This window comes from Myodes glareolus, chromosome X (assembly GCF_982192425.1).
Source record: "Myodes glareolus chromosome X, mMyoGla1.1, whole genome shotgun sequence".
In the NCBI taxonomy this organism is placed as follows: domain Eukaryota; kingdom Metazoa; phylum Chordata; class Mammalia; order Rodentia; family Cricetidae; genus Myodes; species Myodes glareolus.
In genome coordinates, this window is record NC_142053.1 from 128748563 (window position 1) to 128761392 (window position 12830).

The following is a 12830-nucleotide window of genomic DNA, read 5'->3' on the forward strand; positions in this document are numbered from 1 at the left end:
CTGTGAAACAGAATAGCTAGTCAAAATGGCTTGCAAGGTGAGTGTGTTGGTACACGCCTGTCATGTCCATGCACGCACAGGAGGCAGAGGCAGGCAGAGGCAGGCGGATCTCTGTGAGGTCAGGGTCAGTCTCGCCTACATAGTAAGATCAAGGCCCCCAGAGCTACAGAATGAGACACTGTCTTAACAAAAACAAAAAACAAAAAAAGCTTTGGAAGAGAACAGGGCAGATCTTGTATGCTCTATCATTTTCACGTTGGTGTCTTATCCACTACCTTGTATTGGAAAGGAGGGCCTCACTAGCTCCCTCCCATTAGGTAAAAAGAGTTGGTATAACAAAAATTCAGTAGAAATGGCTTTTATGGACCAGGGACATCTTTTACATGTGTCTCTCTTTTGTTTCTGCTTAGCGAGGGTGGCACGATTGAGGATGGAACTTAATGATGTCTCCACAGACCGTTGGTTTGCAGTCCACCAGTTAGTTAGCTGTCTCTAGTTGAAATGCACAGAGTCGCTTTCTTCTGTAGTATGCTGAGTTTCATTGCGTCTCTAGGACCAGTTCTCATCAAGAGAAGGTGTCTCTTCTAGGTTCCCCAGCAGCATTTTAAAGCGATTAACAATCCTCTATCCTGTGTCTCCTCTCCTCTATCCTGTGTCTCGTCTGTAGATCTTCTAAATTTCAAACTGTCTTATTCCAAAGAGCCCATATTATTGAGTTGGCTGGATTCAGATAAAAAAAAAGACAAAGAAACGCACGACTCAACATTTTTCTTGTGGCCTCCTGAAAACAAAGGAAAACACCTTCAAAAGAACCACTCCTGGTTGGTTTTGACAGCTGGAGTGTAGTCTTGTCATTGAGTCAAAAGCCACTTGTGCATACCATACCTCCCCTTGAATGGAGGGTGGGGAAGGAACTGTGTGTTGATTCCACAGCCAGTATTCCGCCTTTGGTATTTATGTCATTTATTAGGGGCTGTTGTATTTCTGTTTTAACATTTACTTGTCCCTTGTTTCATGTTTGCTGGATTTTCTTTGTGAGGGATTTCTAGTTGTATAACTGGGAACTAGGAAATGCTTAGCTGTCATATTGTTGCTGAAATATGCTTAATGCCTTTCTAGGACAATGGAAACTTTATCAACCTACTAAGAAGTACTCAAAGAAAGCAGTAGAAATTTTCTCCAAGGGTTTTAAATGGCATTTGCGTTATTTGGCTTCATTCTGCTTCCTTGAAATTTCATCTATGACAAGGAAAAGGGGGCTTCATGAGAGATAACTGTAAAAACCAAAACCAAAACCAAAAACAAAAGAGAGTATCTCTCTCTATTTGTCTCTGTCCACCTGTCTCTTTCTCCCTCTTCCCCTCCCTCTGTCCCTGTTTCGCCTCCCTCTGCTTTTGTAATTCCATAGCACTAGTTCCAACCCTCAAATTGCCTTTTGGAATGCCTAGACTTTCCTATACTAGAAAAGTTTGGACAGCTTTGCTTAAATCCTGTTTTGGTTCTTATTCAGCCCATAAAGTAGAAAGCTGCAAAAGAGAAAATTTCAACACAAAATTATATTGTATCATGATAGTCACTTATTCACTTAGTTATTTCATGTATTATTTCAATTTTTTATGAATTCATTCATTAATTCTTTTACCATCGTGGAGATACTCTTGGAAGACAGCAAAAGATATGTGTTGGGTAAAGATCTAAATTAGTAGGAATACAATATGGCATGCTGGGGAGAGCTACTTAATCCAGAATAGTCACGGGAAGCCTCTTCGATACAATACAGAACAGTATATCTCCTGAAATCAGGGAGATAGCTATGAGGATATTTGAGAAGGGTGTTTTATGTGGTGTGTTCCAGGACTAGCCGGAAGCCCATTATTGCTAGCCATGAAAGCAAATACCAGGTATCCCAGCATCTTTGAAGCTGAAGGACAGCCTTTGCTAGCTTGAGGTACATAGCAAGGCTGTCTGAGAAAGAAATGAAGGGAGCGAGAGAGAGGGGGGCTAGCATCATTGGAGAAGTAATAGAACATGAGGTCAGTGAGACAGAGGAAGGCAAATGCTGCAGGATAGGATGTAAAGACTTTGGCTTTTATTCTGAAGGGGTTAGGATGCATTTTTTTTCTGTTCTTTAATATTGTAATTATCTTTTTTTGTTTTAAGTTGAAACAGAATTGTATCGCTTCCCTCCTTCTCTTCCTCCCTCCAGCCCCTCCTAGATATCCTCCCTCTAACCATTCCCACAAATTGATAGCACAGGGTGGTGGTGGTGGTGCTGGTGCTGGTGCTGGTGCAAGCCTTTTATCCCAGGCAGAGACAGGTGGATCTCTGTGAGTTTGAGGCCAGCCTGGTTCCAAAGCTACAAAGAAATCCTGTCTTGAAAAACAAAACAAAAACAAAAACAAAAGAGTGCTGAGCTGTTCATCTTGACAAAGCTGAGGTTCATTGTTTTGGTATTTGGCTGCAATGCTCACTGTAAAAATTCTTAGTAGAAGCCAGGTGGTGGCGGTGGCAGTGGTGCACACACTTAATCCCAGCACTTGGGAGGCAGAGACAGGCAGATCTCCATGAGTTTGAGGCCGGCCTGATCTACAGAGCTAGTTCCAGCACAGGCTCCAGAGCTACAGAGAAATCCTGTCTCAAAAAACCAAAAAAAAAAAATCTTAGTAGGAAATTTTTTGCTGAGTTGTTCTTGTAAACTAGTACTTAATTTCACAGTGGCCCTTATTCTCTTATTAGCATAATTATCTGAGGATGGTTTCAACGTAAAAATACAAATGGCTCCAGTGCATTTTAACAAAAATATCACCATAAATTTATTAGCACTAGGGAAATTCTTAACTTTAATTACAAAAGTGTCACAGATTTTATAATGCTATTTATCATGGAAATGTGAAATATTTGCTTGGAAATCTTTTTAAACGTTCAGTACTGCAAGCATTATTTCTTCTTCCCTTTCTCTTTCTTTCTTTCTTTCTTTCTTGCTTGCTTGCTTGCTTTTTTTTTTTTTTGGTTTTTCTAGACAGAATTTCTTTGGGTACCAGTCCTGGAACTTGCTCTGTAGACCAGGCTGGCCTAAAATTGAGAGATCCTCCTGCCTCTGCCTCCCAAGTGCTGGGATCAAAGGCGTGCATCATCACCACCCAGCCACATTAGTTCTTTTCAGTTAGTTGTTCAATGTGCTTTTTCTCAAGTCCTCTAAGAAGACGTTCCATGTTTAGATGTCTCACTAGCCTGGGGAACTCAGAAAGACAGAATAAGAAGAAAGGGAGTTAAAGGAGAGAGAAAAAGGACCAGAGTCTATAGCGGAAACTCTAACAAGACAGTTTTCAGTGTCTCCATTTTACAGTTTGAAAATTTCATAGTTTTTAGGCCTTGAAAAATCTCCCTTCTTATTACAGATCCTCTTTAGGAGTGAAGTAGGTGTGTATGTTGGATGTATGCATGGAGAACTACTTGTCCCCCCCCCATAATTCTCAGTTTGACCACATAGTAGACTCAACTTCATGAATATTTTTAAGAAAATTTGGATATCTTTGCCTATCTGCAAAGATTTGGATTAGGTACCTGGGGAGTAACCTGAAAGAAGGTAGTTTTAAAATCAGTCTTCAGGTGATTTACATACACACACACACACACACACACACACACACACACACTCCCCAATCACCCAGAGATCAGAGATGTGCCAACCACTATGGACAAAACCTTTCCATAAGCAGTGGGCATGGACAAAAGTTATTTAAGCTGGGCATGGTAGCCCATGCCTTTAATAGCTGTGGCTGAGGTAGAGGCAGGTGGAAGAGGCAGGTGGATCTCAGAGGTAGAGGCCAGCCTGTTTTACAGAGAGAGTTTCAGGACAGCCAGGGCTGTGTAGAGAGAGACCATGTCTCAGAAAACAAAACAAAACAAATAAACAAAGCATGTCAAATTTCAGGCTTTGCCTTAGATGATCTGGTTCAGAAACTCAGGGGTGGGACCCAGTAATAAGGATTTTAACAAGCCTTAGGTGGCTCATTGCTTTAGAATTTAGAGGATCTCAAACATTTGTTCCAGGTCCATCACACCTGAGGATATAATCTACTTCATTCAGTAACTGAAGATTTCTACGCTTGTAGGTGATAGGCAGGAAAGATGTGCTTGCTCCCACCCCATGTCAGTGCTTCATTCCCACGCCATCACCCCAGTGATTGTATTGCATGCATCATCTGCCCACCTGTTTTTTATATTTAGCTGAAACCTTTGTTTATTGTGCATTGTTTTATTTAATCTTCATAATAACTTCATAAGACACATACTGTTATCATCTCTGTTTCAAAGATGAAGAAACTGGGGCTCAGGAGAGTCATTACTAAAGATCATACAGACTAGTTAGTGAAGGATAGGTTGGAGTGATATTTTGTTTGTGTTTTAACAAATTAAGCTTGGCTGAAGATCAGGGGACACAGCTAAGCCACTAGAAGCCAGGCAGTGGTGGCTCACACCTGTCATCCCACGCCTTTAGTCCCAGAACTAGGGAGGTGGGGACAGGAAGGGATCTGCCTGGGTGTAGAGATGACTGTAAGGCAGGGGGAGACTAGAGCTCAGTGTAGTGGGAGGATTCATTCTGAGGGCTCAGTCTGGGGATAGGATCGCCCCTTCGGTCTGAGCATTGGTTGAGGTAAAAGGTCTCCTTAGTGGCTATTGCTTCTCCTATCTCTCTCAGCTTTCACTTACTAATATCTGACTCCGGGATTTTATTAAGAACAATTGAAATTCTAGCTACCATATATGTTCTCTGTTGTTTCTTAGGAGATTTTGTTCTGTCAGCTGATGTCCTCCTGTCCTGTCTTCCTCACTTTTTCTTCTTTTGCCCTTCCACCTATCCTACCATGCCTACACAGTATACTACCTTCCTTCAGAATCTCTCTTAAGCACTTCCTTTAAATGCATCAATTCATACCCGGGGCACAACAGTCCCTTGAAGGAGGTGTTGTTGTTTTCCTGCTTTATAATTGGAGCACAGAAAAACCAAGCAATTTGCCCGAGCTTCTGGAGCTTGTAAGTGGCAGAAAGACATCTGGTGTGGAGTGTGCAAAGTGTGCACACTGACCATTTCATCATATTGCCTTATCGACAGTAGTTTGAATGAGAAATGTGGCCAGTGGGCTTGGGTCCCCAGTTGGTAGCACTCTTTGGGGGAGATTGTGGAACCTTTGGGAGACAGAACCTTGTTAAGAGGAAGTACATCACTGGGAACAGGCTTTGAGTGTTTCTAGTCTCACCCTTACTTCCTGTTCACCCTCTCTGCATAGTGCAATGGTTCAAGGTGTGAGCTTTGAACTTGCTACTCCAGCCACCATGCCTGCCACTTGCTGCCATGCTTCCTCGCCATGATGACCTCTTAGCCTTCTGGAGCCATAATACTAAACAAACCCATTCTTCCATAAGTTGCTTTGGTCATGGTGTTTTGTCCCAAGCAACAGGAAAACTATGAATACACCTTTCTAGCCATACTTTCTTCCCAGTCTCAAGCAATCTTTCCTCGATAGCATGCAAATTAGCACCCACTTTGTCTTCACTTTTGATTTAAATCCTTTCTGAAGCTGTGCTTATCAAAGTTACCACAGGCTCTCTCCTGCCTAGTGGTAAGTCTTTAACCCTTCAAACGATGACTGTCAGGGTTGCAGGCTGTCCTTTCTTTAGAGCCTCCCCTTGCTTGTTTTTTCTGTCAATGTTATTTCTTAGATTTCCACTTGCCTCTTACTGCTCTCTGCACCCTCTTCTCTCGCTATTCTGGAATCCTTCAGTATTTCTGACGCTTCTTGTATGATGACGTCTGTCTGCATGGCAAGTCTCCATTTTCGAACGGAATGTTTCTCTCGAATCTAGACCACGCATCTGTTAACTGGTCGGACATTCCAGCATCTCACATGTGGTGTGTCTAACACCCTTTATATATTGTCAAACCTTCCATTTCCTTTTTTGTCCTCTGGGTAGCAGTGACCTAACAAACTCAGTTACCCTTTTTTTCCTCCCTTTGCAATTATGCCAATTATGCTTTTTCATTGTCTCTAGCCTGGCATATTAAAACAGCTCTTTTGCTCTTGTTTTCCTTGCCTGCACTATCTGTGTTCCCTGTTGAGTTGTGTGCTCCAAAATGTGTTGGGGCCCTAACTTTTTCAGTGCCTTAGAATGTGAGTGTATTGAAATATTGTTGTTTTATGTTTGGTTTTTGAGACAGGGTTTCTCTGTGTCACTGCTCTGACTGTCCTGAAACTTGTTTTGTAGACTAGGCTGGCCTCGAATTCAGAGAGATCCACCTGCCTCTGTCTCCCGGATTCTGCAATTAAAGGTGTGTACCACTTGGTAAGACCTTTTTTTTTTTTGTTTTTGAGATAGGGTCTCTCTGTGTAACATCTCTGGCTGCCCTGGAATTCGCACTGTAAACCAGGCTGGACTCGAACTCACAGAGATACATCTGCCTCTGCCCACTTGGATGGGAGACTTTTTTTTTTAAGAGAGGCAATAAAGTAAGAATGAGGTCAATGGTACTGATTTAATTACTGGAAACATAAGAGGAGAAATTTAGTCACAAAACTCACACATTGGTGCTAAGTGAAAAGCTAGGCAGGAAAGACAGCTATCTGCAAGACAAGTGGGAGACCTATACCTAATCCCTCCCTCGGAGCCCTCAGGAGAAACCTCCCCATGCCGCTTTAGCTTCAGATTGCTTGTTCGGAGAACTGTAGGACAGTGTGTTTCTACTGTTAAATTGGTGTGTGATACTTTCTTATGGTAGTCTTGAAAAACTAATATCGAGTCCAGTCTGTTGTATGACTTAGGCCTTTTCTGAGATTTTAACCCTTTGTTGTCCAATGTTGAGAATCTTTCAGAGATGCCGTCATAGGATTAAATCCATGCCTCCTCATAAGACACTTCTGTCTACAACCTGCTATGCAGATAGCAGATTTTTCCCTGCCATAGGACTCCTGTTAAACATATTAATATTGCTTGGATATACCATGTTTTTTCCCCACGAATGTCTTTAGTCTATGCTATTCCCTTTCTCTCCAGTGTCTTTCATGGGCTAGCAGTGTACCTCTGTGGTGGAGTGCTAACCCAGCGTGTTCCTGTTCCAGCACTGTAAACATTCCATTAACGTTTTCTACTTCAGCCCACCCTTGCTTCTGTTTTCTCTTTCTTGCAAACTTCTAGGTGTATCATGATCTTCAATTCAAATTCTATGAAGTCTAGTGTTGTTAAAAGTATATGTAGGACTTGGGTAGTCAGGGTGGTGGGAAAGGGGTATTCCAATCAGGAACAACACAACTATGGAAACAAAGGCAGAAATATAAGAAATATAATGTGGGTTGAAGGAGATTGAAGCGAAGGCAGCCGCTGGAGAAGACAGAATACTCAGGCTATATAGCATTCACTCTTTCAGATCCTACATATGAGTGCGCTCGTGCCGTAGTACTTGATATGCCTGGCTTAGTTCACTTAGTATAATGTCCTTTAGCTTTTGCATGTAGTGGTATATGGCAGCATTTCATTCTTTATAATGACTAGATAATTCCATTTTGGTGTGTTTTTTTCTTTTTCCTTTTTTTAAATTAATTAATTTATTTATTAAAAATTTCCACCTTTTCCCCGCCTCCCTTTTCCCTCCCCCTCCCCATCTTTCCCTCCCTCTCTAGTCCTAAGAGCAGTCAGGGTTCCCTGCCCCATGGGAAGTCCAAGGTCCTCCCCCCTCCATCTTGGTCTATAAATGTGAGCATCCAAAACAAACCAGGCTCCCACAAAGTCAGTCTTCAGTCAGTTCTTTTTCTTTTGGTTTTTGGAGACAGGGTTTCTGTCTCCAGCCCTGGCTGTCCTGGAGCTTGCTCTGTAGACTAGGCTGGTCTTGAACTAACAGAGCTCCGCCTGTCTCTGCCTCCTGAGTGCTGGGATTAAAAGTGTGCACCACCACTGCCCAACAATGCAATCTCATTCTTGTCTTTTACTTTCTCTTCTCATGCTTCTGGGTACCTGTCCAAAATTACTTGCTTATTCCAATGTCTGGAAGTGTTTTTTCCTAATAGTTTCAGTTTTAGGTCTTACATTTAACTATTTAATCAGTTTTGAGTTGATTTCTGTAACTGGTGATTGGGACTGCAGCTTAATTCTTCTGCATGTATATAATCAATTTTCCTAGCACCATTTATACAAAGACTGTCATTTCTTCAGGTCATTCTCTCAGAATGTCTGCTAGAAATCAATTGTCTGCAACTGGATGGACTTACTTGTCTGCTCTCTATTTTGTTCCATTGGTATCTGTTTCTAAACCATTTCTAATAGCTGGTCCTATTCATGCCTTTATGTAGACAATATAGCTTTATAGTATATTTTGAAGACAGGCAGATAATGCCTATGTTGTTCTTTTTCTATAAGATAGCTTTGAGCATTTAGGGCTTTTTGTTTATATGTGTTATGATTTTTTCTAGCTACGAGAAGAATGTTACTGACATCATAACAGAGTGTGCATTGAATGTGTGCCTTGCTTTAGGTAGTGTGCATATTTTAATGTTGTTTCTTCATTTTTGTTTTTTCAAGGGTTTTCCTGTGTGTAGCCCTGGCTATACTGCATCTTGGCTGTGTAGACCAGGATGGTCTCAGACTCAAACTCAGAGATCTGCCTGTCTCTTTGTCCTGAGTGCTGGGATTAAAAAGGTGTATCCCACCTTCGCCTGGCAATTTTTCTTGTTGTTTTATTTCAGACAGGGTTTCTCTGTGTATTGTTTACTCTTTTGATTGTGATATCTTTACATATTTTGATTTTTCACTTTCTTTCACCAATTTTCATAATTTTTAATATAGACAGTCTTCACCTCTTTGGTTAACAGTTTTTAAGATATTTTGGGGGGATATTTGGAAATGAGATTATAGAAAGTTGGACCTTTTAATAGCATGTGCTGTCTCTGTGTCTCTGTCTACCTGTCTCTCTCTGTATGCCCATGTGTGATTGAGCATAACACATTAAAACTGGGACAGAGTTTAATTTTGGTGTATCTTTAGTTTAATTAAATCTAATGATATAGATTATCCATTTCCACTCATATAATGCAGATGATAATAAAAGAAATATTTATCCCTTTATCTCATCCATTCATTCAGCATATACTAGAATCCTGTACTGTCATCTCTTTGCTATAGCTTGGGAAATTGGAGACAGACAATACTCCAGCTTTTCTTGATTCTTTGCTTTATGCTGGAGATCATGCTAACCTTTTGGCATACTTTTCAGTTAAATTTGCAATAGAGTTATACCCATCTTTCAGATAAAGAAGGTGAAGGTTAGAGAGAAACTGTGAGAATTTAAAGAGAGGAATCCTGGTAAATGTGCCTAGTGAGCAAATCATTAATATGAGCAGGTAATACGTGGGTGTCATTTGGGGAACACAGCGTAAGAGAAGACCTGCTATAGAAAATGATGCTTGTGTCTTAAAGAAAACGGGGATGTTTCAAGATATGCAAATTAAGGAAGTGCCGTTGTACTACAGATAGAAAAGATGTGTGTAAAGGAATGGAAGCACTAGAGCGATCTACACTCAGGAAATACGATTTTACTATGGCATGTAAACTGTGACAAGAAGACTCAAACAATAGGTAGAATCTAGGATACAGCCATAAATAAAATCATTCCTTTATTTTTATAGATACAGTACTAAGGATACTTTATTCTTAAAATATTCGTTATCATCCAAAACCTTTGCTTAAAGCAGTTAATTACTCCTAGTACAAGAGACAATTTAAAAGTATCCATGGTACTAAGGAGTAGTACCAAATGGCTGAAGTCAGAAAATAGATAGAAATCTGAGAACTGGAGCTGGGTGGTGGTGGTGCACGCCTTTAATCCCAGCACTTGGGAGGCAGAGGCAGGTGGATCTCTGTGAGTTTGAGGCCAGCCTGGACAGGCTCCAAAGCTACAGAGAAACCCTGTCTCGGGGAAAAAAAAAAAAAAAAAAAGAAGAAATCTGAGGACCTCCCCCTCCACCCACTAAATGGCCGAGATCAGTGCTTTGTGAGAGGCTGGCTGGATTACTAGAAATGTTTTTTCGGTATGATAAAGTTTCACTGCTCCTACTGCTACCTCCGCTAATACAATGAATACACTCATTGATATTTTAAGAACTGAATTTGCCATCACCACTTGAGAAATAAGGAAATCCTACCATCCTAGAACTCTGACAATAATTATAAAGGGGCTGAAAAAAACTCTACTAATAATTGACAGAATTTGAATTTAAACGCAAGTAGTTTGGTTCCATAACTCACAATTTTAGTCATTATGGGCAATCATTGAGGATTATTTTGTTGTCACAGATTTTGCTAGATAGTACGACTGGAAAGGAAATTGAGTCAAGATGAATTACTAATTCTGGATCACACTACCAGTCTGAAACAATGCGTAATTGAATATATAAGGAAAAAGATAAAACAGATGAAAGATTTGAAAAGTGAGAAAATAAATAGAAAACGTCTTGATAGGTCACAGTTCAAAGACCTGCACACCGATATCAGGGTGCGCATGTCCATGTTTTTGAAGAATGTGTTCTCAGAATTAGAATTCATTGTCAGCACATAAGAGAGTTCACATAAACCTAATTTCGAAAGTCACTAGAACCCTGAGCAAGTGCTTCAACCTTAAATATTTGATTTATTAATTAAAGTTAATATCTTTGATTATAATTAAAGTTAAGATTTGTTGTTGTTTAAGACAGGGTCTCATTATGTACCTCTGACTGTCCTGGAACTTACTATGTAGATCAAACTGGCCTCAAACTCACCTCTAAAATGATAGTGCCTACACCCATGCCCCTGTCTCCTAAGTACTGGTGACTAGGTCTTAAGAATGGACTGAGTTTAAGAAATGAGAAGTTGTGGAGTGGTGAGATCCCCATCTCTGCCTCTTGGCCCATCATGATATAAATTACTCCATTTTACCACACCAGTCCTACCACGATGGACCAACACCCAAAACCATGACTGAGATAAATCTGTCCCTCTAATACTGGGCATGGGGATAGGCACTATCATTTTAACTAACACAAGTAAACTAATATTTATTTAATCCCATTTAGGAAAAAGTGAGATTGTATGGAAAGAGATGGGAGATTGGTAGGAATCCAAAGTCTGTTCTCTCTGTGTGTATCTATTGTTATCCCAACTTTTAGAAAGCAATAACCCCTAGTGGGCAAGAGATAGCTTCTTTGTGTGCTGAGTTCATGTTACAGTTGTTATGGTTCAGTTACTTGAAAAGACTTTGGATCTCATCATTCTGTTTCCAAGTTCACAGGACTCTGATATGTCTAGCTTTGGTCAGTTCTGGGTTGCTAGATGGGTTCCTAGGACCATGTAATATGACCAGGGCTCACAGCTTTGCTAACCAGTGAGGTGTTTTCAGGGGATAATTTCCCCAGTCTCTGTTATTCTATTATAGCAATAGAAAGCAGATGAATATAAGTACCTAGCATAGAACATTCAGTCAATAAATGTTACACACATGGATTTTCTACCTTTTCTCCTGCTCTTTCCTATTAAAACCTACTTGGCTTGGGCCTGCATGCTTTTGCACCCAAGCTCACTCCAAATTCTGAGACATTTTTATATCTGTCACACCCTGTTCAGCCTACTTACAAATTTGACACCCTAATTTGCTAATGAAAGGTATGTATTCCTTCATCTATCCTTTACTTCCCCGAGATATGCTCAAACCTTAGTGCACATAAATTTCTTGCAGTTCTGTTTGTAATGCAAATTGAGACTGGAGATCCTTTCTAAGGCTTGAATGGCCTGAATGGATCGCACAGTGTATAGTAAAGAGAAAAGTTAAAATTTCACCAAATCTGTTTTCTTTACGAGAGAAGTAATTGCTATTTAAATATGTTAAATGACTTTCTTAAGGTCACAGAGCAGTCGGTAACAGAGTCCAGACTTCAGTCCTAGTAACTGCTGTTTATTATGCTGTGTTTTCTAGTCTTTGTTTAAAATTAATTCTCGAAGCAATGCCTTGATTTTGAATTTCTTTTTCTATCTCACCTTAGCCTATGAAAGTACAGTAGAGGAGTTTTATTGTGTCTTCATTGAATACAATTTTGTTTTGTTGAATTATTACTTTATTTACTTTTGTGTCCTTGTAAATAAATTAAGTCAATTTCATTGAACACATGTGATGATTACTTTATGAAAGCTTTAAGTAACTTAGAAGGCTACGTATTACATTATTCATACAGATTTTATTGGTCAAAAAGGAGAAGTGAGGCTGATTCAAATATCTGAAGATAAGATTCAGAGTTGCTGATGAGGGAGAGGTAAAAATCTTTAAAATGTGCTTTTACTTCTGGTCTGAAAGCATGCCTACTCTATCCGAATGAGGCTGAGGTCCTCATGCCTCAGTGCATGGAGGGACAATGGACAACTTACTTATTAGATGAAGAGGAAAACCCCCAGATTTTCGTAGTTATCTTTCAAACTATTTCTTGCCAGGCCCCTCCGCCCAGAATACCTACAAGTTGATCAACTTACGAAAATCTGATAGCCCAGGGATATGACATTTGAGAACCTGCAAAACCCTCTTGGGTATCATTGGAATCTGCCACTTGAGTTTTTCATCTTCAGCTGTGTTGCAATGTGTGTGACCATGCCTATAATGCCTGGTGGTACCTTTAACAGCCTCCAAGCTTTCTCTTGTTTGTAAAAGTGCATTTGGTGCAGTTGTGTTAAATTTGTCCTTTTTGACTCACTCAAGGGATTTAAAATATAATATTCATAATTGGGTAGGTCTATGCTTGGGAAACTAATTTTGTATTTCA

The 12830-nt window shown here is 40.2% G+C and overlaps 1 protein-coding gene across 1 annotated transcript in view; it reads left to right on the forward strand.

The window, feature by feature from the left end:
* The window catches only part of Klf8 (KLF transcription factor 8), a 157371-nt gene that overhangs the window by 1268 nt on the left and 143273 nt on the right, over window positions 1-12830 (forward strand). The gene's annotated exons all lie outside the window — the stretch shown is intronic.